The sequence below is a fragment of the Diabrotica undecimpunctata genome, chromosome 10, assembly GCF_040954645.1.
Source record: "Diabrotica undecimpunctata isolate CICGRU chromosome 10, icDiaUnde3, whole genome shotgun sequence".
Taxonomy (NCBI): Eukaryota; Metazoa; Arthropoda; class Insecta; order Coleoptera; family Chrysomelidae; genus Diabrotica; species Diabrotica undecimpunctata.
The window spans coordinates 73,039,346-73,066,432 of NC_092812.1; the positions used below are offsets into that span (position 1 = coordinate 73,039,346).

Genomic DNA, 27,087 nt, shown 5'->3' on the forward strand with positions numbered 1-27,087 from the left:
TTCTGTCACACAACACACCACTCACTTTTTTCCACTTTATCCACACCTTCCTAATCCTACTGCATGCATCTCCATCTAATTACCCATTACTCTTTAGTACCTACCAATCCTAGGTACTTAAAATTATTACTTTTTACAATAATTTTACCATTACCGTCATCTTATTATAGTAGTAACTCCATCTTTAAATGAACATTCCAAATACTGTTCCAAATGTTTTTGTCCTAAATTTTAAACCTTTTTACTCAAGAGCTTGTGTTCACTGTTCCAGCTTTTGTTCTAGATTTCTTTCAGTATTTCCTACCAACACTATCATCAGCATACGTTAAGCTCCAGGAAATTATACCTTGCAACTTCGGATCATCAAAATTTAAAAGCAATTATGGCTAGAAAAATAAAAACGCTACACTATCCGACCTATTTTCTTGCCACCCTTTATATAGTTTTCTCTTCTCTTTTACCTTTTCTTGAATTCGTTTGACTACCAGGTCTCTGTATTGTCAGACTTCTTTCCTGAAGGTGTCCAGAGTACTTCAATGGCATGGCAGTATTTCTCCATTTCGTATTAGGACTTCCTTTCATGTTTCAACACATGTTTTTACCATTTTTGCCTTGAATAAACATTCTTTCTCATATTCTAACATCCAACACTTGATTTTTGTGGTTCTTTTGGATATTTTTGTTTCTTTGTGCTTCTTAATTTATTTCCAGTAGAACCAACTTATTTTGAAGCGCACAGCCAACTATTACCTTACAGTCCTCATATTCACGTATATCTTCCTTCCTTGACATGAAATAATCTATTTCAGAATCATTTTGTCCACTTTTGTATGTAATAAGATGATTTTTTTCGGAAGAATGTGTTAATAATCGCTGTATCTAATGCTGTTGCTATTTCCAAGATATTATCTCCAGCATCATCTAGTTCCAAAGCCTTTGCTATTGCTTCATATTCTCTCTTGGATTGACCTACTTGTACATTACAAACTTAAATTTGGAAATATTTTTTTAATTACTTTAAAATATTTCTCACTCTTTTCTTTTTGAATTTCACAATTAAGTTATTTATTATTTTTCCTTCTATGACTTATTTAACAGAGGTTACTGCTATTTTTTGAAAGTTTTGCCCATCTTTAGTAGCGTGAAACAGTTTCTCTTTATTTATATTTATACAATCTCATATATTTTAGTGGAGTATTCACCTTCCTGTCGTAAAATAACTATTGTTGTTGACTTCTCTATTTTAATTCCGACTACGATTACTTGGTCTGTATTTTAGTATTGCCTTAGTCTTTCAATTTGTTACTCCTGTAAGATTAATTGTAAATAAACGTCAATATTATAATTTTTTTATCTCCATTTCTTGTCGAGTTCCATTTAAATACATTCACTTTTTATCAGTTTAAACCGGGTGGCGGTTCACCTTTACTTTCGGTTGATATTTCTGGATCTTCTGTAAATCTTTTGTTGTATTATTTCCTAAAGATGACCTGGAAACGTATCCCCAAAAGCATATATTTTTTTCTTTTTATAACTGCCACAGAAGAAAATATGTACACTAGTCAACATTATCCAAGGTCATATCCTATGCGAATGCCTGAAATAATACTTTGATATCACTGCAAATGATAGTAATGTGTATCCATGATTGAACTTAGATTGGCACTCAATAAACAGTCTTGTAGAACATGGACAAAAAGTAAATTACTATTAATAATAAAGATGAGGATGAAAAATATAAGAAAGGCGTAAGTGTCTGTAATAAAATAAAAACAGCACATGGCTTAAATATGTAGCAAGAAATTTACTGGCACAAAACTATGATATATGAGATATTATACATGATACAACTACGTTAAATAATATATTAGATCAAGATGGGTAAGTTTATGTTTAATAATTAAATACACCACATCATCTCGTCTTATAAAACATATGTTACATAAGATTCAGAAAATATCAACGTGAGTTTACAAGTTATAGAGATTTTATTGAGGCTATTTTTGATATTTTCAAAATTCAAAATAATTGAAAATTCTGCATTTCAAGAGGTGGCATGCTGACCTGGATCTACCAATTAACTCGGCAATCAAGACAATGTTGATTGCATATATACGAGGTACAAAGTAGAACTACTATAATAGTTTAGTATTCGAACACTATCTCAGAATAGTCTACATAATATGCTACGAAGAAATAATCCCAACAGAAATGTATCAATACCTAAAGGAAAGAATAAACAAAGCGGCAAATGAAGTGCTGGTTATTGAACAACACAAGAATAAATATTTGGAGAAATGCAAACGACTTAGAAGAGATAATTAAAAGGAACAAAGATACGTTTCATAAATGGCTATCTTCAAACTAATAGTCCCATCTTTAATTTGGATGTATTCTTGGACTCTTGACGCCTCTTGGATACCACATCGTAATTCTAGTTGGCGGCTCCATCTCATTCATTCTCTCTATGTGACCTAACCACCTCAGCCGGTTTATTTTGATGGACCTAATAATATCAGGTTTGTCATACAGGCGGTAAAGTTCAAAATTATAGCGTCTACGCCATAATCCGCCTCCTGTACTCCTCCATAGATATGCCGGAGGATTTTACGTATAAGTATAAGTTCTTGTGCGAACTCATAATGGGAAAACACCGAAGAAGAAGAAGAAAAGAATGCTTTAAGGATACAAAGAAGTCACAGAATTGCTGGACTCAGTGGATCATTCTCAAAGAAGACTTTTTATGATGAATTTATTTTTATACTGAAAACTTTATAGATATTTCCAACTGATCAAAAAGTAAAGTATAAAAAGGAAATAAAAAATCATATAAAAAAAGGCATTTGTTGGTACTTATCGGAATCCTAAAAATTAAAAACTTCTTTCAAGATTAAAAAGAATGCAGCATTGAACAATAAATTGGGAAACATTCTCACAAAAGTATTAGCATCGCTAATAGCAAAAAAAGTGCCCTGTTTGTGACACTGAACCGGCCAGGCAAAACGATAGTTGTTTTGAGTAGGGTGGGGAGGACCTTTGGACTTACTATTAACCTATTGAAAAATGGCCTTGAAAAAGGCAAAAATTGGCTTTTCCGGCAATTTTAATTGTTTATTTCCATTTTAAGTTTAAAGTATTTTACGAAAAAAACATGAATAACTAACTTCCGTGTTAGAATAACTCAAATTATTAAAAAAAAGTACCTATGTTCGAAAAAAAAAACATTTTTTTTTAATTTGTTTAAAAATTGTTAAATAAATAAATAATAATAAATAAATAAATAGTAAACATCATTAATATTTTCTATGTTTTACAATAAAAGTTATCAAAAATATTACTAAAAAAATAAAAACTTAAAAAAAATTGTAATACATATTCGTAATGTACGCAAAAAGTACATATAAATTAAAACAAAAATCTTCGAAATCCATAAACAAGAACCAGAGATACAGTTAACAGCTCCTTCCCCCTCCATCGCTCCGGCAAGTTTTAAAGCCGGCTGATTTTAAGGACCACATTTTGAAGCTCTGTGGACGATTCCGTTGAAAGGTAATTTCTTCCAAATTTGTCACATGAAAACTTTAATGTATGTTGTTTCAAATGACGCTAATTAGATATCTTAATTGTTATAAACAAAGCTGCTAACTTCGTCTCAAATTGTCCTAAGACTCTGCCTTACTGTGCTCAAGTTTTGGCTGTAGAACACTGATTAGCGTAATTGAGACCTATTTGAGGCCGATACAGAGGTCGCGACCGGAACCGCATATCTGCTCCTTTATATTTTTATTTTTATTCACTAATTTCTGCCCCTTTTCGGGGTGATTTCTTTTTTATGTTGTCTCCATATCCATTTTATTCTTACGTTGGGACGAAATGCTGTCTAGTCACTCTAATAATAGGCCTAGTACTGTAGAGTTCGCTATCTCTCTCGGCAAAACTTTTCCTCCAGTACCATGCATCCCCTGGGTCACAGAATAAATAACAATAAGTATGCCCACTCTCAGTGTCACTTAAGATAAAATGTCACTAAACAGCACTGGTACCGTTTAAAACATGACTGATTCCGTCTGCGCGAACGAGATGCGCTTACTTATTTTATCAAGCGGAGTGGGCATTCTGATTGTTTATTATTCTGTGCCTGAGTACAATAGTATTACACATCGAGTTTGGGAAGCGCAGTCGTCGCAGAGCAAATCTCACCGCATTTTAAGTCAGTTGTGGTGGGGCTGGTGATTTGCGGACTGAGCAAGGTGTAAGTGTGTATGTAGGTATGTGTGAATGTGTGTCAGACAAGTGTCGAGGATGAGAATCTACCCCCCTCCCGTATGGGGGTACAAGAGAGCTCAGACTCACAGGCTCAGATCAGCACTTAAGAATGAGAAAGAGTATACTAAGAATGTCACGCAAGTCTAAGACTCAGACCGCACTTAACTAAATAGTATACCGGAGTATACTAAGAAGTATTCAAATATCGGCAAATAATGATTCCACACTAATATTTTAGAACATGCAGAGTTGTTAGCATCCTTACATCTTCTCGTCGAGCAACTACTTGGTACTTTGTACCAAACCTTGTCGTTTTTGACCTATCGGTGAACAATATTTCTTCTTCTTCTTCTAGTGCACTTCATTGCTGGAGGTTTGCGATCACTACATCAAAATGTTCTCTATTCTGCACCACTCTGTTATATTTGTCATTTCTTATTATGTGGCCTAGGTACACTTTATTTTTTAACCGTTGTTATAAGTTCTAACTCTCTATTTATGGTGTTTAATACTGTTCGATTCGTAAGGTGTTGTGTTCATGATATTCTGAGCAGTCTGCGATAAAGCCACATTTCAAAGGCTTCGAGCAGTCTCATGGTATTTAATTTTAATGTCCAGTTTAATGTATCTGAATTTGTGAACATGTTATAATTAAAAATGTTATTTAGGTCAATGCGGCAATTTTCATCGGTTTTGCTAATCACCCTTATTTTATTTTTTTGAAGATTTATTGTCAGTCCCATTGCTTCACTTGCATTATTAACTCTGTCTCGTATGTTTTGTAAGTCTTCCATTTTTCTACTATCAGAACGGTATGGTCTATATACCTGATATTGTTAATATATTTACCATTTATTTTTATACCAATTTCGGCGCCGTCTAATGCTTCTTTGAATATATATTCAGAGTACAAGTTAAAGAGCAATGGAGACATGACACAGCCTTATCGAACACCTCTTTGTATACTGACGCTTTTAGTAGTGTGGTTGGGATATTTTAAGGTTCTAATAAAATTTTTGAATTATGCGGAAATATTTTGCGTCTAGCTTCATTTTCTGTAGTTCATACATCAATTTTTCATGCTGGACCCTATCAAAAGCGTTTTGGAAGTCGATGAAACAGAGATATACTTTTAGAGAGACATTTTTGAATAAGATTTTGAGTCGCAAACACCGCGTCCCTTGTTCCCAAGGCCTTTCTAAATCGGAGCTGAGTGTCACTTACGTCTATGTCACATTTTTTATAAATTTGATTGTGTATGATCTTAAGGAATATTTTTATTAAATGGCTCATTAAGCTAATGAGTCTAAATTCGTCGCATTTGCGGACCTAAATTTTTTTGGTATAGCTATGAACTCTGAGTTAAGCCATTGTTTTGGTATTACGCCAATTTCATATATGTTGTTAAAAAGATGTGTTAGTAGTTTTGTGTTGTTATTATCTATTTGTTTTCCACAAGCTTTCCAATTATTTGCACATTGTATCGCATGTTTTACCTCTACGGATTGGGGTTCTTTTATCTCCCACTTCGAGGTCTGTTGCAATTCTGAGGTCATCTGATAGATTGGTTCGTCAAGTATGGCCCCTGTGATGTTCGTGTGACTTTTTTGTTAGCTTTTATTCACAGAATGGTCAAAAAGGGGACAGACGAAATGTGTAATAATAGCGGGAGAAGATCAGTGATTGCCTCTAATGATGCAGTTCCTATACTTTTCAGGACTTTTGTTATATTTAGGAGCATATATCAGTGTAGAGTGGCGATACTAGCTTCACACGTCTATCCTGCCGTTTTCCTCTATCACAATACTGGTCTATACCTTATCGTTGGGCGTATGACTGCTGTGTACAACTCACGGGTTACTTTTGGTTTCAGTCTACCAAGTTTATCCTACAACTCTTCTGCAGTTCCAGAATACTTGTGTAGGTAATATTGGTAATATGATTGTGTTTTGTGCCACCTGAGGTCATCATTATCAACCTGTATGCATCCATTAGCCATTAAAATAATGGCTAAGAAGTTGCTGCAGATTACGTACCTTTCGATGTTTTTCAATATTATTATATGGAGATGAGACTTGGACATTAAAAGAATGCAATTTAAAAAGAATCAAGGGTTTCGAACTCTGGTTATATCACAGAGTATTAAAAAGATTATGGACTGATAGATTTACAAATAAACAAGTACTGGAGAGGGCTGGTAAAGAAACAGAACTAATCGCCATGAACAAGAAAACTGGAATACCTAGGCCAAGTGATGATCGGACCAAAATTTGGAATTTTGAGTCATAATATCGGGAAAGATTCAAGGAAGAAGATCTGTTGGCCGATGACAGAATTCTTGTTTGCAAAATCTTCGTGATTAGTATCAATGCAGATCGATTGATTTGTTTAGAGCAGCAAATTTAAAAATAAAAATAGCCATTATGATTGCCAACCTCCATAGGGAGACGGCAAGAAGAGAAGTTCTTTGTAGCTCATTAATTTTCGTACTCCTTCCATCCATATTTTCTTCGGTCTTTCTCACTTCTGTTTTCCTATAGGGGTCCATGCAAGTACTTGTTTCGGGAGTCTATTGTTTTCCATTCGCTTTACATGTCCGGACCATATGAGCTGCTTTTGTTGTATATCATCCATCATTGTACCTTATATTCCCATGCGTTCCCTGATTTCTTTATTTCCTATCTTCTCATTTCTCGAAATCCTTAGCGTTGGCCTTGTTACATTCATTTCCGTGGCTTCTATTTCTTTGGATTCTCTCTGTAAATCGCCACGTTTTACATCCGTATAATAGCATACTGTTTACCAGAGTTTCACAGATATTAACCTTTCTCTTCTTTGTTCCAGAGAATACCGTTAAAGCATCCTACAGCTTTTCTAGCTTGTATTATTCTGGTGTTAATTTCTTGGTCATCTGTTCTTTCTCGATTGAATATTGTTCCTAGATACTTGTATTCATCAACAGTCCCTATCTTCTTGTTTTTTTTTTTATAATATTTGTTGTGTCTATTTCAATGCTAAGAATACTTGTGTAGGTAATATTGGTAATATGATTGTGTTTTGTGCCACCTGAGGTCATCATTATCAACCTGTATGCATCCACTGCTAGATATAGGTCTCCCTCAGCTCTTTCCATTTGTCTGTCTTGTGCTGCTTACATCCAGTTACTACTAATACCTGAGGTCAATCCTAGTTATTTACCTTCATCATCATCAGATGAGGCTTCACGTTTTTCTCATAACATCCTTCCTTGTCAAGTGCCTACTTTCTCCATCCCCTTAGTCCATTGTCTCCTAAATCTTCCTCCACATCGTCAAGATATCTGAGGTTAAGTGATCTCCTTCTTAGCAGCCTCCATTAGCCACTTCCATTTAGCCATATGCTTTAGCCTACACATCTTAAGCAGTTTATTTGGCGGGTTTCAACGATGCTTTTATCATCCAAAAGTCTATAGAGTTTAAAATTATATCGCCTTCTCCATAGAACTTCAACGCTTTTTTTCAAAGATTTTCAACAGCTCTTGTAAGTAAACACTGGCGTATTTAGCATTGTTTTGAGCGACGTGCCCGCAGATATGGTTGGGCGATGGAGTCAATGGTCAATGGGGCTTCGAAGACTGGAGACATTGGCTCTTTTCTGACGAATCAAGATTCCGTTTATATACTTCTGACGGTAGAATGTTGGTCTGGAGAGCAAGAGGACAACGATATAATGAACATTTAATGGGTTCAACCACTCTCTTTGTAGGTGGATCAATTTGTGTCTGGGGGCATATGTTACAATGGACGCACTGACTTAGTAATTTTAATTAATGAAACAATGACGACTGTCAGATATCGTGACGGGGTCATAGAGCCAATAATAGTGCCATTTGCTGGTACTATAGGTCAGTGACATTTTTATATATAGACCCAGCAGTCGGCTATGCTTCATATATAATTGGGTGTTATAAAGACCTATCGCTTGGAGGTTAGAGATATGCTTACTACAACAATGGCGTGCTCGTTTATTTTATAATGAGTTTATTTTTCTTAGTCAAAAGGAAATCTATGAAAAAAAAACTTATTAGACAAAGTATATTTAAATTAGTCTAATAACAAAAACGCCCCGGCAAAACAAGGCTCATTCACTCTGCCGGTGGGACCTGAACTTGTCATTGGAGCGCCCTTCAGTACTAATCGGGTTAGTCTCAAAGAGCTTCTTCTGCGGAGGTTTCAGAACTTCTGGGCCAGTTGTGGAGGTATGAGACAGGCTAGGCTCCAAATAGTGGGGACATCCAAAAGTCTTACAGCCCGGCGCATCAGAGGTGGCAGATCCTGGGTTCGGCCTTTGTGCAATCGAGCCAAATGAAGAAGTTACCCTTAAATAGATTTGTGGCTTTCTGTGAGGCCACAAGGTTACTAAAGGATTAGATGTTCACCACGGTAGAAAGGTCTCAGACTTGGAGCCCCTGCTGATTATTGCAGATATGGAAGACTAGGTCCTTATGGGCCTATTACGTATAATAGGGGTGATACAATGGACCCGTTATAGGAGGTCTAAGTATCTGAAATGCTCATAAATAGGCCCTGCTCCATCTACCATAAGCATAACCATTAATAACAAAAAACAAAAATTGTTAAGTATTCGGTATAATGTAGAATAATTTATTTATTAAATAAACTAAACGCCTTCACTGTCTATCAGTACATAACCAATGTTTATAAAATAATATATATTTCAAAAATGTCGTACCTGAAAAGTGATCATGATTGGCTTTTCGAACTTCGGCTTCCACATACACTAACTATACCAACAGCTCTATTTATTAACACACACATCCGTAATACCAAACATCAAACAGAGTTCACCACACACACTCCTTAAGAGTCGAATTCAAATCACAAGGACAGGGGGAGATTGGTTTTCTGTGGTTTCCCAATCTCATTGCACAACGATACCTGATCCTAGATGAGGACACAGCCACAGCTATCCTCCACGCGTTTACACCAAACAAATCTGAAAAGGACCGTTTTTCCACTGGAACTTGTGCTTATTGAGGGCTTGGTCCATACGGTGCCCAAAAAGTGGAAATTCTTCTAGCACTCCTGCTTTACAGCCACGCCCTGTCTCGAAGAGCGGCAACATGAGACTCACGTTTAACCAATAAATAATACGACTCTTAAAAAGGCACAGAGCCTAAACAAGGTAAATAACATGGGACCAACAATCCCCGTCATCACCGCGCGAGAATTGTAAACGAATGGATAGATAAAAGAACGGAGTGGCCAACGTGTTCTGCGGACATGAATTGCATTGAACGCGTTTGGGCGGAAATGTCTAGCCATTTAAACCGACTTCCACAGCCAACTCAAACTTTACAACAATTAGCTAATCAATTGTCGACAATTTGAGAAACAATATCTCAAAATTTTATTGATAATTTAAGAATGACATTCCTAAACAGAGTAACAGCATAAGAACATAACTTTTTTTTTAGAATTTATTAATAGTTTTATATTATTTATTTATCTTATTGAAAAGTATTTTTTTTTACTTCTTTTTAAACATGGCCTATGAATAGAGTTTTAACAAATTTGATTTTTATTTATTTCGAACTTTGACACACGTAACACAAACATCTATCGAATATCCACTACAATTGTTGAGCAGTATATATATATATATATATATATATATATATATATATATATATATATATATATAAATTTTCTTCTAAAAACTTTTTCTGAAACCAATTTTAAAAAATTCGGTAGGTAAATATGCACAATTCTTCTTGTTTTTTATTTTGTTTTATTATATGTTGAACATTTGTTGGCCAGTTAGGTATAACAATGTTATTACTAATTTTAAAAGAATACGTTCGATATTTTGCAGCTATTATTACGGAAATTAAAGTGTATTCGTAATATATCATGACAAAATCATTAGCTTGTACATAAAGCTAAATACTCAAGGAAAATTTTAATTCACGGTCGATAATGAAAAAAATAGATTTGTTTTTTGAATAAATGTTTCGTCGGTCCACCCTGTCGGTTAAAGTCGAGATAATGAATCCAAGAAAAAAAGTGAACCGCGAGGGGCCGTGATCTAAAGATAGGTTTGGGCACGTGTGCACGGAGTCAAAATGTTGGAATGGTGCCTGAGTAGTGTAGCAAACGGATATAGGGGAAAGGGGAACGCTCAGGAAAACAAGACGGCTGAGCGGGAAGGAGGAAAATTACGACGTGCATTGAAGGCGTCACGATGCGTCGTCGTTGATTAAAATGTTTGGCGTACCGCTGCCGACTGTCCCTTCGTGGGGTATTCAACCATACAGAGTGACTAATCTAAACCGAGAAAATATGTCGAAAACTGTCTTTTGTGCTCCACAAAGATTTCGTTAGCTGATGAAATAATAGTAAACTTAATACATGCGTTTCAGACATACACTATTGGTTTTCACCCTTGAGTATACAATCTAGTGAAGCAGGAGAGAGCTATTTTTATTTGTTTATTAATTTAAAAACAACGCAATTAATTTTTTACTTCATCGAATTGGTTATCCCAAATCGTATAAGTGAGTGGAAGTTTGCAAGAGAGAGCTCGTTTTGATATGACATCTACATACCATGATATTACTCTAAAAGAATAATAAACACTTTCTACTAAAAACACTGCCTCTTGCTGTATCTGAATAGTATAGGACTGTCGTTGATCTTAGTTCTGAAAGTCATATAATTTGTTTCTTTTTGATTTACTTTCAATCTGTTCATAGTGAACCACATTTGAGCCAGCTTCAAAGTATAGTTTGCTATATCCAGTATATTGTTCAAAGAACAGATATATACAGGGTGTTTTAAAAAAGGTAACACCGTCTCTAGAATAGGTAAAAAACTAAAAAATAATTAGGGTTTGCTTAGTAATTTTTTTTTGTAACGTCATCCGTTTTCGAGATAAAGGTTGTTGAAGAAAAAAAAGTGTTACATTATTTACGCTTTCTACTGGCAACATTGTAATACGAATATGTTTTGGAAGCTGATACATCTCATGAATTTGTTTTTATATCTGACTCTCATAGAGAGCGCTAGTTACAATGTTCGTACCAAGTATTATTCAACATAACTTTTTTAAGGGTAGAATTATTAATCAAAATTCCAAGTGAACTTAAACAGCATACAGTTTTACACCAAAAAGGTACTCTCGGTAAAACTCGATGCTGTGAACCGTTTTCAGAATATTTTGATTTGGAAATTATGAAGTCATAACTGATGCTGGTATAAAGAAATGATAAAGTTATTGATAAAAAAAAATCACAAAAAGAAAATTAAAATAATGGCTAAGAAGTTGCTGCAGACTACGTACCTTTCGATGTTATATATTTTCAATATTATATGGAGCTGAGACTTGGACATTAAGAAAATGCAATTTAAAAAGAATCGAGGCTTTCGAACTCTGGTTATACCACAGGGTATTAAAACGATTATGGACTGATAGATTTACAAATAAACAAGTACTAGAGAGGGTTGATAAAGAAACAGAACTAATCACCACTATACAAACAAGAAAACTGGAATACCTAGACCATGTGATGAGCGGACCAAAATTTGAAATTTTGAGTCATGATATCGGGAAAGATTCAAGGAAGAAGATCTGTTGGCTGAAGGCAAAATTCTTGTCCGCAAAATCGTGATTGGTATCAATGCAGATCGATTGATTTGTTTAGAGCAGCAAATTCAAAAATAAAAATAGCCATTATGATTGCCAAACTCCGTAGGGAGACGGCAAGAAGAGAAGTCCTTTGTAGCTCATTAATTTTCGTACTCCTTCCATCCATATTTTCTTCGGTCTTTCTCACTTATGTTTTCCTATAGGTGTCCATGCAAGTACTTGTTTCGGGAGTCTATTGTTTTCCATTCGCTACATGTCCGGACCATATGAGCTGCTTTTGTTGTATGTCATCCATTATTGTACCTTATATTCCCATGCGTTCCCTGATTTCTTTATTTCTTATCTCCTCATTTCTCGAAATCCTTAGCGTTGGCCTTGTTACATTCATTTCTGTGGCTTCTATTTCTTTTCATTCTCTCTGTTAATCACCACGTTTTACATCCGCATAATAGCATACTGTTTACCAGAGTTTCACAGATATTAGGTAACCTTTCTCTGCTTTGTTCCAGAAAATACCGTTAAAGCATCCTACAGCTTTTCTGGCTTGTATTATTCTGGTGTTAATTTCTTGGTCATCTGTTCTTTCTCGATTGAATATTGGTCCTAGATAACAGTCCCTATCTTTTTGTTTTTTTTTATAATATTTGTTGTGTCTATTTCAATGCTAAGACATTTGATTTTTAGTATTAAGTATTAGTCCACATTTTTGATATTCTACAGCCAACTTCATGTATTCCGTATCTTCTCATATCCTCAGCATTTGCTATGACGGCCTGATCAACTGCAAATTGTAGTGTATATAATATGTATATAATATTCGAACTATTCCGAATAGCTGCAAGTAAAGTTAGGATAGCTATGCTGATCGCCAACATCCGGAACGGATAAGCACCGTAAGAAGAAGAATTCAATTCTACTCCCATACCATGGCACTCAAAGTCGAACATCCTAAGATCAATATATTCGTGTCATCAGCATGTTACTCCATAGACCTATCCTTCTAAAGCCATCCTCATGACATGTTCACCATAAATATTGAATAAATATGTCTACAAAACGTGTCTAACCCCTCTCTGCTCTGAAGTGTGACCAAGTATATCGATGCACACGGTATCTCTGTTGGGTGCACCGATCAGGTGTCGTTGGAATTGATTGATTTTTGAGGAGTTGGAGGACATGCTTTTTCTTAGGGGGGCCTCCTTTAAAGGACTTTAAAACGAAGTCGGCCGTTTAATACTATGAGTTGATGGTTACTTCCACAATCTGCGCCCGGATATTTTTATTATCTTTTTCTCTCTTTCTTAATATGTGTTGGTGGTGCTGATAAAACGTGTTTGTAATTGCAAGATGATGCTCTACACACAACTCTACAAGACAGTCACCCCCACATTTCTCTGCCTAATACTCCTTCAATATTTTCCTTAGATGACTCTACTATATATATATATATATATATATATATATATATATATATATATATATATATATATATATATATATATATATATATATAACGAGTTTATTACAGCTGCCACCGTTTCTCGCAACCTAGCTTCCAACGCTTGCGATCGTTCCAGTCACCTACTTGTAGACCCCTATCTTCCATTGCACCTTTTACTTCTTGTCTCCACGATCTTCTTGGTCTTCCCTTTTTCCTGCGGTTGGTGGGGATCCACTGTAACATTCTCTTTGGCCATCGTTGATCATTCATCCTTTCTACATGGCCATACCATTTCAGCCTTTTGCATTCTATAGTTTCCAGGACGTCAATGTCTATGCCCATACGCTCTCTGATTTCAGTATTCCTTACTCTATCTCTTCTAGTGAGTTGGCAACATCTTCTCCAATAATTCATTTCCATTGCTTTTATTCTGGATGCGTCATTTTTATTTATTACCCAAAGCTCTGAACCATATGTAGCAATGCTTTCTATGATACTTTTGTATATCCTAATTTTTGTGTTTCGGGTGATGTGGTTATTCCAAAGTATACTATTCAGTTGACGTATTGCTGAATTTCCTTGACCAATTCTAGTAGCTATTTTTTTCGTATTCCGACCATTGTTTGTAATGTTTACACCAGATATTTATAGCTATCAGTATTTTGAATTTGTTTGCTTCCTAGTTCTAAGTGCTTTCCTTCACCTCCCACTACTACGTACTCTGTTTTTGATGGATTAATTGATAAGCCCCACTTAGTATATTCTTCATCTATTTTTCGTAACATGTAGTGGATATCATCTTGATCTTCTGCAAGTATTACTTGGTCATCAGCAAAATGAAAGCTGTACAGTGTATGGTCTCCAATTTTAACACCCGTAGGTTCACATTTTCTTTTCCAAATATCCAAAACACCCTCCAAATAAATCTTAAAGAGTGTAGGTGCAATGCAGCAGCCTTGGCGACGTCCTTTGGTCACTTTTATCTTTTTTGTCACTTTTTGTCCAATCTTTATTACACTCGTCATATCATCGTACAACTCCCTTACAGCATTAATGTAAATCGGTGGAATATTCTTGTCTTCTAGCACCTGCCATAGCTTGGCTAATGGGACACTGTCATACGCTTTTTGAAGATCAATAAATACCATGTGTGTCTCCATATTATGTTCCAAACGCTTTTCTATTGTTTGTTTTAGGCAGAACACATTGTCTATACAAGAACGACCAGTACGAAAGCCACTCTGATCTTCAGCATCTTCCCATCAATCTTCAATTCTTCTTTAAATTATCTTCCCCTAAACTCTACAGATTGATTTAGTTTCACTAAGCCCTCGGTAGTTCTTACAATCTTTTCTGTCGCCTTTATTTTTGTATAGATTGCTGATATATGCAGTTTTCCATTCTGGGGGTAGCTCTTCTCCTCTCAAGAATAAATTAAAAGTATAAGCCAATAGCTGAAATAGTTTGTCAGGGCCATATTTAATCAGTTCAATGGGTACTCCCCCTGGTCCTGGAGCCTTTCCATTTTTCATAGCGTTGGCGTGTTTTTTAATTTCTTCTGGTGTTATTTCAGTTTCTTCGCGGTAGGAAATATCATATTTTTGGTAGCCAATATCTTGGAATTCTGTTCGATCTTCTGTCAGCATTTGTTCATAATATTCGACCCATAATTCTAGGGCTATTAGAGTTAACCTACTGCATTCTTTTCTATCTGTTCTACTTTGGCGTTAAAATCTCCTAATGATTGTGATAAGTTCACGATTAAGAATAGTTTATAACGACTTGTAAGTGGGGGTATATTTTTCTGTTCTATTCATTTGTTTTATAATATGGTAAGCGAAAGTTTATCTTTGTCTTTTCTTCGTCGTTTTAGTTCTTGTGTAATTTGTAATTCTGTTCGTTTGTTACCAAAAGTTTATCATCCATGTAAATCATTTTCATATTTCTTTGTTTTCCATTGTAGTATAAGAAAGTTTCAAGTATAAATATCTGTCATTTATACTTTATATTCATTTATTTTATTACTAATATTTGAAATTATACCCAAAAATCTAACCTCACCCACTACATGCAAATTTGATGTTACGCTTACCTTTTACTTTTTGTGGTGCAAAAACGGTAAACGTTGAAAATAGGTTAAGAAATCTCATCTACACACACAACAACGTAAGTCCCAGCTCCAGGGGACATGAGATTCCCAGGGACACAAAAACGTAATAAACATTTAAATATTCAGAATTCAAAACTGCCGAATTTTTATGCGCCTGGTAATCACTGAAATGTTCACTGATTGATACAAGCCCGCGCAAATGAAATAGTGGCCGGTGTCGTGAACACAAACATATTTTTTTGAGTTACCTGAACAATTATTAAAAAAAGTAGAATGTCGTTTGAAATATTTCAGGGTGGTGTTTATTTTTCCGAGGAGTGTATTTAAATATCCCCAATTATATGTATCTTAAACGGATGTAAAGGTTTTTGCGCACTTTGGCGACCGTTGTGGTTTTTGACCTATGCTAATCTCCACGGAGCGTACAATATTTCGTACTTTCCCTTTCTGATAAATAAACAACAATTTTAATCTCGATTAATATCGCTAAGGTTGATATTAACTATTTTATCTTGATAAATTTATTTATCTAATGTTATCTTAAACGATGGACCTGCTATGTACCTTGGTGTTAAACAAACAATATATTTTTGGAAAAAAACGTACTCATTTATTTCACTTAAAGACATATAAAATAAATATTCGTAAAAGTTAAATCTAGATCGGTCTTTTGTTTTTGCTGTTTTTCTACACAAAGTTTCCATATTTAATGGTTAAAAACAACACATTTTTTTCTGCCAGATTATCTTCCAAGCTTTTGCAGATACATAACTTTCAAATTTCTGCAGTTATTCATTCCAAAATCTTGGAGGATCTATTTTAAATATATTTTCTGTAATTCTCTTCATCCTTAGTTAATCAAGTCAATTGCCACTTTTATATATTTTTATTAGTCCAGTCGTGAGAAATTTGATCTCTAATAATCACTGAAAATATCCATTTTGGAACCCCAAAAATATGCAAAAAAGTTTACCACTCCTTCCCAGTGGCTTACTATAACACCACCTTGAAGGGTGGGGATGGGGGAAATCAATTTATTAAGAATATGTACGCCGTAGAAAAAACTTTCAAATAAAAAATGTAGCTTAGACAATTTTGAACAAAAATATTTATTATTACTTTTTATGTAGAATGAACTGTTCTCAGAAAAAAGAAATCATTGGTTTGAACGTGAGTGCGAAATGGCCACAAATAGAAAGAACGCAGCACATCAAAAAATCATCGACGCAGGTTGTACACGGAGAAAAAAAGACGAGTATAGACGTCTTAGAAGAGAGGGGAAACGTATCCATCGACGTGAGAAGAGGGAATACGAACAGAACACTCTCAATGAGATACAAAGTTTATACGATAAAAATGAAACGAGGAAATACGGTGAAATTCGACATGATAAAAACTTAGTTCTTAACATATGGGCATAACATTTCAGCGAACATCTAAATATAAACGATATTAAAGGAGGTTACAACATAGACAATCAAAATCTACAACGTCAACTACACAGTGAAGACCCAGCAAGAGAAGAAATGTCAAATGTCATCCTAAAACTCAAAGGCAATAAAGCCCCAGGAATCGATGAAATCTGTTCGGAAATGTATAAAAAAAGCAATCAACTTTTTGCAGCAATCCATAAACTTATAGTACATATTGGCAGAATGAATTGGTACCAGAAGAGTGGCTAAAGGGAATAATATGCCCGTTGCATAAAAAGGGTGATCAACTGGACTGTAAGAACTATAGAGGAATTACTCTGTTAGCATCTGCGTATAAAATTTTCGGCAATGTATTATTTGAAACACTTTTACAAAGTTTTTTGTAACACTGAACATTTTACAAAGGATATTGCTGGTCAATATCAATGCGGATTTACTGCTGGAAAGTGAACTACACATCAAATTCAAGCACATAGAAAGATTCTAGAAAATCACTAGAATATAACATACACCATCTCTTTGAGAAAACTCTATGTTCTTTGACATTAATAATGGTCTAAGACAGAGGGACGCGCTGGCGTGTCTCCTTTAATATTGCCTTGGAAAAGACAATCAGACAATTAAATATTAGATTGAATAAAACTATTATTAATAGATCGTCGCAAATTCTCGCATTCGCTGACGATATAGTTATAGTTGGCTATGGAAGCACAAGGCTTGTGGACGCGGCAAGTGAATTAGGACTTCTGGTAAACGAGGAAAAAACCAAATATATGTTGGTTTCTAAAAACCTCCGAAATATCCAACAGAGAATTCAAATTAACAACCGTATCTTTGAGCAAATCAAAGAATTCACATATCTTGGATCGCTAGTAAACGCAACAAACACGACGAGTAACGAAATAAAAAGGCGCATAGCAATAGCAAACAGCTATTTTTCACGGTCTCCAGAAACATTTAAAAAATAAAAATATAAAACGTGCAGTAAAGCTCAATATACGCAAGACTTTAATAAGACCGGTTTTGATATATGGGACTGAAACGTGGACCTTATCTCAAAATGATGAAAGAATTCTTGGTATTTTTGAGAGAAAAATTCTTAGAAAGATTTTTCGAGCCATAAATGAAAGTGGGCTATGGCGTCGAAGATAAACTTTGAACTATATCAGTTATACACCGATCCAGATATTGTGAAATTCGTTAAAGTGCAGAGACTTAGATGGGCTGAACACATTGCTAGGATGTCAGATCACGAATACACGAAGAGATTAACATTTTCAAAACCAGAGGGCACAAGAAGTAGAGGACGACCACGAAGGAGATGGATTGATGATGTGGAAGAAGACCTACAGATTCTAAGGGTCAGAAGATGGAGGAAACTTGCCAGAAATCGACACGAGTGGTGATTTCTTTGTGAGCAGGCCAAGATCCACAACAGATTGTCGAGGCACTTATGATGATCATCCGTATCCCTATATTTTAGGGGGAAGCCGAAGGGAAGGAGTGGTAAACTTTTCTGCATATTTTTTGGGATCTCATTCTCAGCAAAATTCAACTTGTTCGTATGATTTTTATAGCTTCAATGACATTTTCGTCTCTGACGACTGGAGTATATCTATATATCTTTTTGGTTATCAATCTAAAATTTTATTTCAAAGCTGTTTTTTTAAAACCTCTTGTAGATAAGTTGACTTTGAAGCAAACTTAGAAGGCACAAATGCCCTCCTTTTTGTGTAATAGTTTGTGATCCATTTCTTTATATAATTCTTCATTTTTCTCTGTATTGTGCAACTCTTCTCCACCCTTTAACTCTAATAGATTTTATGTCGTTCTTTAAGTTGTCCAAGTACGTCGATCAACAACTTTTAGAATTTTTGAATCTTCTTCTAGCATGATTACATGCCCTATCCATGCCATAATCCTTGCTCTTTTACTCCTTCATAAATTCTTAGAATTTTTCGTTCCAATCGTTTAAGGAGTACTTGGTCCTTCACGTTTGTGCTCCATATGTTAACACTGGCCTTATTAGTGTTCTATATCTATATAGTTTTATTTAACTGGATAGCATTGACGCCACTTATCCTCTCAGATCCTGGTAACACAGCCTGCGCTATTCTTCTTTTTAATTTCTTCGCTTACGTTGTTGTCTTTAGTAAGTAACGATCCTAGGTCCATGAAGGGGTCCGCACCTTCCAGTGTACATAGTTTTGTCTTTTGGGCATTTATTTTAGTCCCATTTTCAGTGCAAATGCCCTTAATGGCCGTCATATACATATTCAACCACATGTACAGATTTCTTAAAGATTGTACCATTGTATTAATTTGAAAATCTGGAGTTAGGTGCCGGTATGGTTATTAGCAACACTAATTTGAGACATATTTTTATATGTTTTAGTGTGGAATGTTTAATAATTTTTATTAGAATACTATTAGAATATTAGAATAGAAATAGTGGTTGATATTTACCAAAATAATAATTTTACTAATTAATATTTTGCTAATTAATAAAATTACTAGGCAAACAACACTTATTGATGTGGCGATACCCAACACCAATAATTTACGTGTTAAATACAATGAAAAGATCGCCAAGTACAGAGATCTAGAAATACAAATCAGGAGACAATGGAGAATGGAAAGTACCCAGACAGTACCTATTATCCTATCTACTACTGGTGTTATTCCCAAAAACCTCCTAGGTAACATAAAACAGCTGGGTCGAAATGAACATCACTATAAGGCCATGCAGAAAGCTGTACTCCTCGCGACGTCCAGATGTGTACGAAAATCTTTGGGAGATACTATAACATACCAAGTCACCTAGGGAATCATGGGATCATTTTTTTTCCTCGTCCTAGTCTGTCTTTAAGTTTGCTTTCGATTATTAACTATAGCAGGTTATATTTGGCATTTCTCATTAACTTATGCTTCTTCTTCTTCTTCCTACTTTATAAATAGGCAAAATGCCTGTTTTACTTCGGTTTTTAGCCTCAATTGACGTTGTCTGACCATCTTTTCCTCGGTCGTCCCAATGATCTTCCATTTGGCGATTTGTCTCTTGCTATTCGTACTATTCTATTTTCTGTCACTCTTTCGATGTGTTGATTCCATTCCACTTTTCTTCTTTTGGTCCACGCGTTTATTTCCTTTATATCACATCTCGCTCGTATTTCCTCACTTCTTACTCTGTCTCTTAGAGTTTGGTTTTTTATTTTTCATAAGACTTTCATTTCTGTTGTTTCCAGTAGTCTTTGTGTTTTCGCCGTATCTGCTCTTGTTTCCGCTGTGTACGTCATTATCGGTCTTATTGTTGATTTATATATCCTGGTTTCCGTTTCCGTTGTGAGGTATTTGTTTCTCCAGATTGTGTTGTTGAGACATTCTGCTGATCTGTTTGCCATGTTCACTTGTTCCTGTACTCCTTCTTCCACTTTCCCGTAGCTTGACAGTTTTATTCCCAAGTATTCAGTTTCCATCACTTGTTCTATTATTTTGTTATTTACAACTAGTTTACATCTTCTCGGTTCCGCTGATATCACTATCGCTTTAGTTTTCTCTGTTGAGATCTCCATGTTGTATATGAGTGCCGTATCTTCGAATTCTTTAATTAATCTTTGTAGGTCATCTTCATTTTCGGCTGTTATTATGGCGTCGTCGGCGTAGCATATTATCCTTATTTCCTTTTCTCCCATTCTATATCCTCTTCTTTTTTTAACTTTCTTTATGATTTCATCCATTATCAGATTAAATATTAATGGGCTCAACGAATCTCCTTGTCTAATGCCAGTTTCATATTTGATAGGTTGCGATAGTTTTCCTTTACATCTTACCGTAGCTATGTTATCTTTATATATATTCTCAATGGTTTTTACTAAATCCAGTGATATTTCCTTTTCATATAATAAATGTATCGAGTCCCGAATTCTCACTCTATCAAACGCTTTCTTCAAATCTATCAAACACATATATGCTGGTTTGTTGTATTCCAGCAACTTTTCTTTTATTTGTCTTATTACAAAAACTGCATCCGTGCATGATCTTCCTGTCCGAAATGCTTGCTGTTCCTCTTGCAGAGATATTCGTTCGTTTATTTTTGTCGCTATTATTCTTGTTGTCAATTTGAGTGTTGCATTTAATAGATTTATTGCTCGATAATTATTGGGGTCTTTTTTATCTCCTTTTTTGAAGAACATCACCATGATCGCTCTCCTCCATTCATCTGGTATTCTGTTCGTGGTGATTATTTTATTAATAAGAAGTTGCAGTTGTTGTACAAGATGATCACCTCCATATTTTAAGAGTTCATTTGGTATTTGATCTTCTCCTGGTGACTCTCTGTTTTTTTAATTTGTTTATTCCTTCTTTCACATCGTTTTGGGAGATTTCGGTCTTTTCCTCAGTTATTATATTTGGCGTTTCTGGTAAAGGTTCTTCGTTTTGTTTTTTAAACATTTCTGTCAGGAAGGCCACCCATGTATCCTCTTGTATGTGTTCTATTTCAACTAGTTCTTTCATTTCGCTTCTTTGTTGTCTTATGAAGCGCCATACTTGTTTCTGTTGTCCATAGAAATCCATCTCTAGTCCTTTTGTGAATCTTTCCCAGTAGTCTGTTTTTGTTTTTCTTACCATTTGATGAGTTTCAGTTCTTATTCTTTTATATTATTCATATGATTCATTCGTTTTTTCTTCGGTTTTATATTTTAGGAAAGCTTTCTTTTTTTGGTGACATTTTTGTTTAACCTCTAGTGTAAACCATGGTGTTTTCGTTGACCACTTTTTGTTTATTATTTTCGTTCCAAGTGCTTCTCGGGCAGCATCCAGAATATTTGTCTTAAGTTTTCTCCAGATAGTCTCTACATTGCTTTCATTTTCGATATTCTCCATTTGTATTTTCTGTTCTAGCCTTTTTTTGATATAATGATTTTATGGAGTCATCTCTTAAATTTTCTATTTTTAATATTTCCTCTGAATTGGTTTGTTTAAGCTTCTCTTTCCATCTTTCATTGAATCTAATTTTACCAAGTACCAAATAGTGATCGCTTCCCACATTGGGTGACGTCAAACTTCTCACATCCACTATCTGTTTATGGTGAATATTTCTGTTTGTGACCACATAATCTATCATTGATCTATGTCCTCTTGTATTTTCAAACGTGTATTTGTGTTGAATGTTATGATCAAAAAATGTGTTGGTTATCTTTAGTTCGTTTGATGTGCAGAATTCCACCATTCTCTTTCCGTTTTCATTGATAACTCTTTCATTAAACCTTTGTTTTATTCCTGGTATTACTTCGTCTCCTATTCTGGCATTGAAATCTCCCAATAATATAAGTAATTCATTTTGCTTCACTTCTCTTTCCACTAATGTTTGTAGCTCATCATAGAATTATGCGAGAGTCAATATTCTAGTTTTTTTTTTCTTGATGGTTCGTTCTAATTTCGTACAAAGTTTGTACGAATTTCGTTTCATTTATGCATTTGGCTCAACACATCATCATCAATCAGCCCTGAGTTGTCCATTGTTGAACATAGGCCTCCTCTAGACTTTTCCATCTGCTTCTGTTCTGCGCCTCTGCTATCCAATTGGTCACGATTCTTTTGAGGTCGTCGGTCCATCGCGTTGGGGGTCTTCCTCGGCTTCGCTTGTCAGCCCGTGGTCTCCACTCAAGCATTTTTTTTGTCCAACTGTCGTCTTTAATTCTTGCAACATGTCCTGCCCATCCTACTCAACACATACCAGTTCGTTTTTCTGACAGTCAATGGAATTTTTAGCAGTTTTAGCTGTCAATACTTGTTCGACGTCATCTCTAAACCGTCATTATGATTTATGTTATGGTTTAAGCTTCTTTGATCATTGAAAACAGTTTTAATGTAGCTCTCCCATTAGTTTAGATTTTCTTCAGTGTTATTCACATTCTACAACTATTACCTGTTAGAATGCTCCTGCCTTTGATTAAGCCGACTGTTTTTCTTTTTTGTGTATAATAAATGAATCGTGCTTTGCTTTAAATTTTTCATTTCGATGCATTCTGTCAATAACCATTCTTCTTTGGCTTGTCTTATTTTATTACGAATATTTTTACAATTTTAATACAATTACGAAAACACCTATTGATCATAATATAATCATAACATGATCCATCATCAGCTTATGACGTTGGTCTCCATCAAAAGCTTATTACTAATCAACGAAACAAGCACATACATCATTTTTTGATCTCTGCATTTCTGGAGAAGTAGGTTTATACTGAATAGAGCTTCGCGTGTTCCAAAATCGTTTCTGAAACCAAACTGTGAGTGGTTTTGATTTAGATTTACTTCTGAACACCAAATATACGAATACCTAATTTTCTCTCTCCTGATTGAGCCAGAGATTCTTAGCACTATCTGTCCACTTAAGAGCTGCCGATTACTGAGGGCCATGTTATTTTTGTTACCTATCCTGGTAAAGGTTTGTATAAATTGTGGGACAAATAAAAAGGTGGCTCCTCGTTTTAGCACAGCTGGTCAAATCAATATGTTATTGCCACCTGTGGTTATCTAAATCAAACCTTTAAAGAAGTATTACTCAAAAGCTTTTATTTAGTAGTAACATAGCTGCTGCCCTCAATTGATCCACGGGTGCTTATTTGGATAAACCTTATTCGCACCTATCCTAAATATCTATAGAACGTTCCCTATCCGACATGGGGACGCTCCGTGTTAATGTTAAGGACTTCCTCGCCCAGTCTATTTTGTGTGGATTGCTGAAAATCACTATTCGATTCAGGATTCTTCTTCTACATAAGCTGGGACCGGACTTGGTTCTGTAACCAATATTTGGTTCTTGTCCTTTCTTCTCCAATGCCATCTAAGTGTAAATATATCGCTTGCAGTCAATTTATTTACGGGAGTACCCCCAAATGGGCCCGGTTGTTATTTTTAAAATTTTCCTTGAATATTATTTTCAGAATTTTAAAAGACTGCTTCCCAATCGCTGGTATTACCGCGTAATCTCTTTTTGGACCCTTTTTCGAACCTTCTATGTATCAGTGACCAATTATGTATAGTTATATTTTGTAATAATCATTTATTTCATTTCTAATTCACTAATTGTTGCTACAGTTTGCCAACAATTGATATAACCTCTTAATGTTTCAGGTGCCAGGAACTAATTCCATGGTACTCCAGAAAAAGTAAGTATTTATTAGTATGTATATTGTTATATTTCAACATAATTCGAATCTGGTAAACTTTAATATGTTTTTTGTATATTTGAACAAGAAGAATCGATTGCGATTTACAAAATCTCTCTAGCGTAACTATTTGGGCAAGCACTGTTATTTAAATAAAAAATAAAAATCGTATACAGATATTTGAAGGTTCTAAAAGATATACGAAGAGTCGCTGGTCATAAATACGGAAAGACGTAAATCTAATTTTGCTTTCCTTTTCAACTTGAAAAGTGAAAAAGAATATTTTTTGCATATAAAAATATTTTTATAAAAAAGTCGTAAATCATAAAAAGTTCTGTAATTTTGAGAGTGTGCAGATTAAAATACATAAACAATTGAACGAGATACTTGCAAAAAACCCTTATTTGTGCAGTAATTTATAAATGTTAATTAACTTTGTTTTTTGTATAATGACTTGTAATTACTAATTAATGCAGGTACTTGAAATTATGGCAATTAATGAGTTATTAAAGTGTGATAAATATCAACTAGATCAACCAAATAGTGTTATTCAATTTATTTATCGCGAAGAGCGATTATCCAAACAGTGACTACAGGTATTTTGTAAATTGCAATCGATTTTTTGAGGCTTCGTTTTTAGGGTATATTAAAAAATCTTCAACATTGTATTAAATTTTTTATTAAAAAACAGTTTGAAAAACAGTTGTTGAAATATTCGCTCTCCATGATAAAGAAATTGAATAACTTATAAACTATTTGGTCGATCTATTTGAAATTTAGCCTTTAATAATTCACTGCCACAATTTTGAGTAGTTATATTACATGTCATTATCCAAAAAACAAAGTTTTTAACATTTATAAACTACTGCAAAATAAGGTATTGAAAATAAGGGGTTTTGCAACTGTCTTGATGAATTGTTTATGTATTTTAATTTAGAAACTCGCAAATTGAAGAACTTTTTAAAATATACAATTTTTATTTTAACCATTTTCCTCTAAACTGCATAGGAAACGTTTTATAAGCAAAAAATTATCTTTTTTCTTTTAAAGATTGTTTAAAACAAAAACAAATCAAAGTCAGCTGCACTTTACGGATTTTTCATCAGCTAACCCTCATATACCTTTTAGAACCTTCATATATCCATAAGATTTTTACATATAATGAATGATTTTTTCCTCGATGGACTGGTGTAGGTGTACTTTTTAATTCAATTCTGTAAAAAACTCTAAGAGAAAAAGCAACAAAAAGAAAAATGTATATCACAGATTGCTGCCAGGAGAACCCATGCTGGTGCAAATTGGTCTAAGGGGTATAGTTTGTTTCACGAAAAATGGTTGAGTGCTTAATGGTTACCTGAGTTGATGCTATTGTGTATACAAGAGTCTCTTAATAAAATACCGAAGTACACTTGATTCTGCATGTAAAATTGTTATTTAATTGTTTGATGGAGCTTTTGTTTGACACCTGTTGGAAGAATCGGACCATCCTTTAAATGGTGTTTCATGAGTGTCAAACCATGTCTCGTCCAGATAAATTATTGGTCGATCTTCTGTACGGTACTTTCTTATGTAAGTTATATATTCAGTACGCCACTTTTGTAAACGATGGGACTCCATAAGCACTTGCCTTTTGTCAATTGTACGATATCTGAAGCCCATTTTAGACAAAATACTCCAAAGACTAATGCGGCTACAGTTTATTTGTGTATCAACATTAGTAAGCCGTTGTTTTAAAGCATCTAATGTAGGTATCCGTTGCTCTTCGCACATTGTGTAAATTTTTCGTCTTATTAAGTCCTTATCACTTTCGTCAATACATTTGGTAGAACCGGCATCCTTACGCTTCCTTCTTGACTTAATGGGATTTGATGTAATTCTTTTCACTGTGGTTAGAGGTATTTTCGTTAAATCAGATATTTTACTGGCAGCAGTATTAGCAATAAATCCTCTTGTAAGTAAAGAACTATATATTGTTTTTACGATTTCTCTAGCGTCAGCAGATAAATGCTTTTTCTTTGCTGGAACACTGGAAGAAGCACCATCAATGTTTTTCCACGGACGCCACATAATGCTGTTTTATAGGTATAAATAGGTATAACACTGGTAACACTTGTAACACTTTTAACTAAATGAAACAAAATGTACATTTAAAAATTTCTCATCTGTTTTATATACTTTTACAAATTATACAGAATAGAGGGAACCTGTATAATTATTCCAGGAAATACTTAACGATCAACAAATTTATTGTGGTCATTAAAAGATCAACCATTGATAGTGAAACCCACTGTTAAAATGTTTACAACTTTATGAAATAAAATGTATTCTAATCGTTTTTATAATTTTATACGATTTTTTAATCGTTTTTATATTACCAGGAATTTATTATACAAACAAGATAACGACACTCCACAGTAGCTTCAATTTTACCTGAATACTTACCTGCTCAACTAATGTTGACTAAGCTAGGGTACTTGCGGTCGGGTTTTATTGCAATCATTAAGCACTCAACCATTTTTCGTGAAATAAACTATAATACGTTGGATTTGCTTCGGAATCTTTATAGGTGTGGTGTGCTTCTGTAATGGGCTGTTAACACATTCGCTGCCACCTGTACGCAAAAGGCGTTGTGCGTGCGTGAATTAGGTACCACTGTCACCAAAAGGCGTTGTGCCTTACTTCAGTGAGGTGCCACTGCCGCCTTCTGGTGTTCACAAATCGTGGAAATAAATAGGTTTTTTTGCCAGTCAGCTCTACGCATAATTACTTCTTGTTTTGCAGGCACCTGGATAAAGGTTCAATTTATACATTTTTGACTCTGGTTTTTTATTTGAAGTCCTTCATTTCCTATTCCAATATTTTTCCTAAAAATACACTCAGGCAGAACGTAACAGTGTTTTATAATGTTAAATATTACGAATTCGTAGTTTTTTAGTTTATTGCTAAGTAGACAGTATTGATATGTATTTCCCCTACTAACAAATATGGATTATAGACATGTATAAAGAAAATAGC

At 34.6% G+C, this 27,087-nt stretch overlaps 1 protein-coding gene across 4 annotated transcripts in view; it reads left to right on the top strand.

Annotated features, from left to right (window-relative positions):
• The window catches only part of Mef2 (myocyte enhancer factor 2), a 333,366-nt gene that overhangs the window by 108,821 nt on the left and 197,458 nt on the right, over positions 1–27,087 (top strand). For all 4 annotated transcript variants that reach the window (XM_072546699.1, XM_072546696.1, XM_072546702.1 and 1 more), the window contains one exon: positions 24,038–24,072. The gene's annotated coding sequence lies outside the window, so the exon portion shown is untranslated. The remainder of the gene's footprint in view (positions 1–24,037; positions 24,073–27,087) is intronic.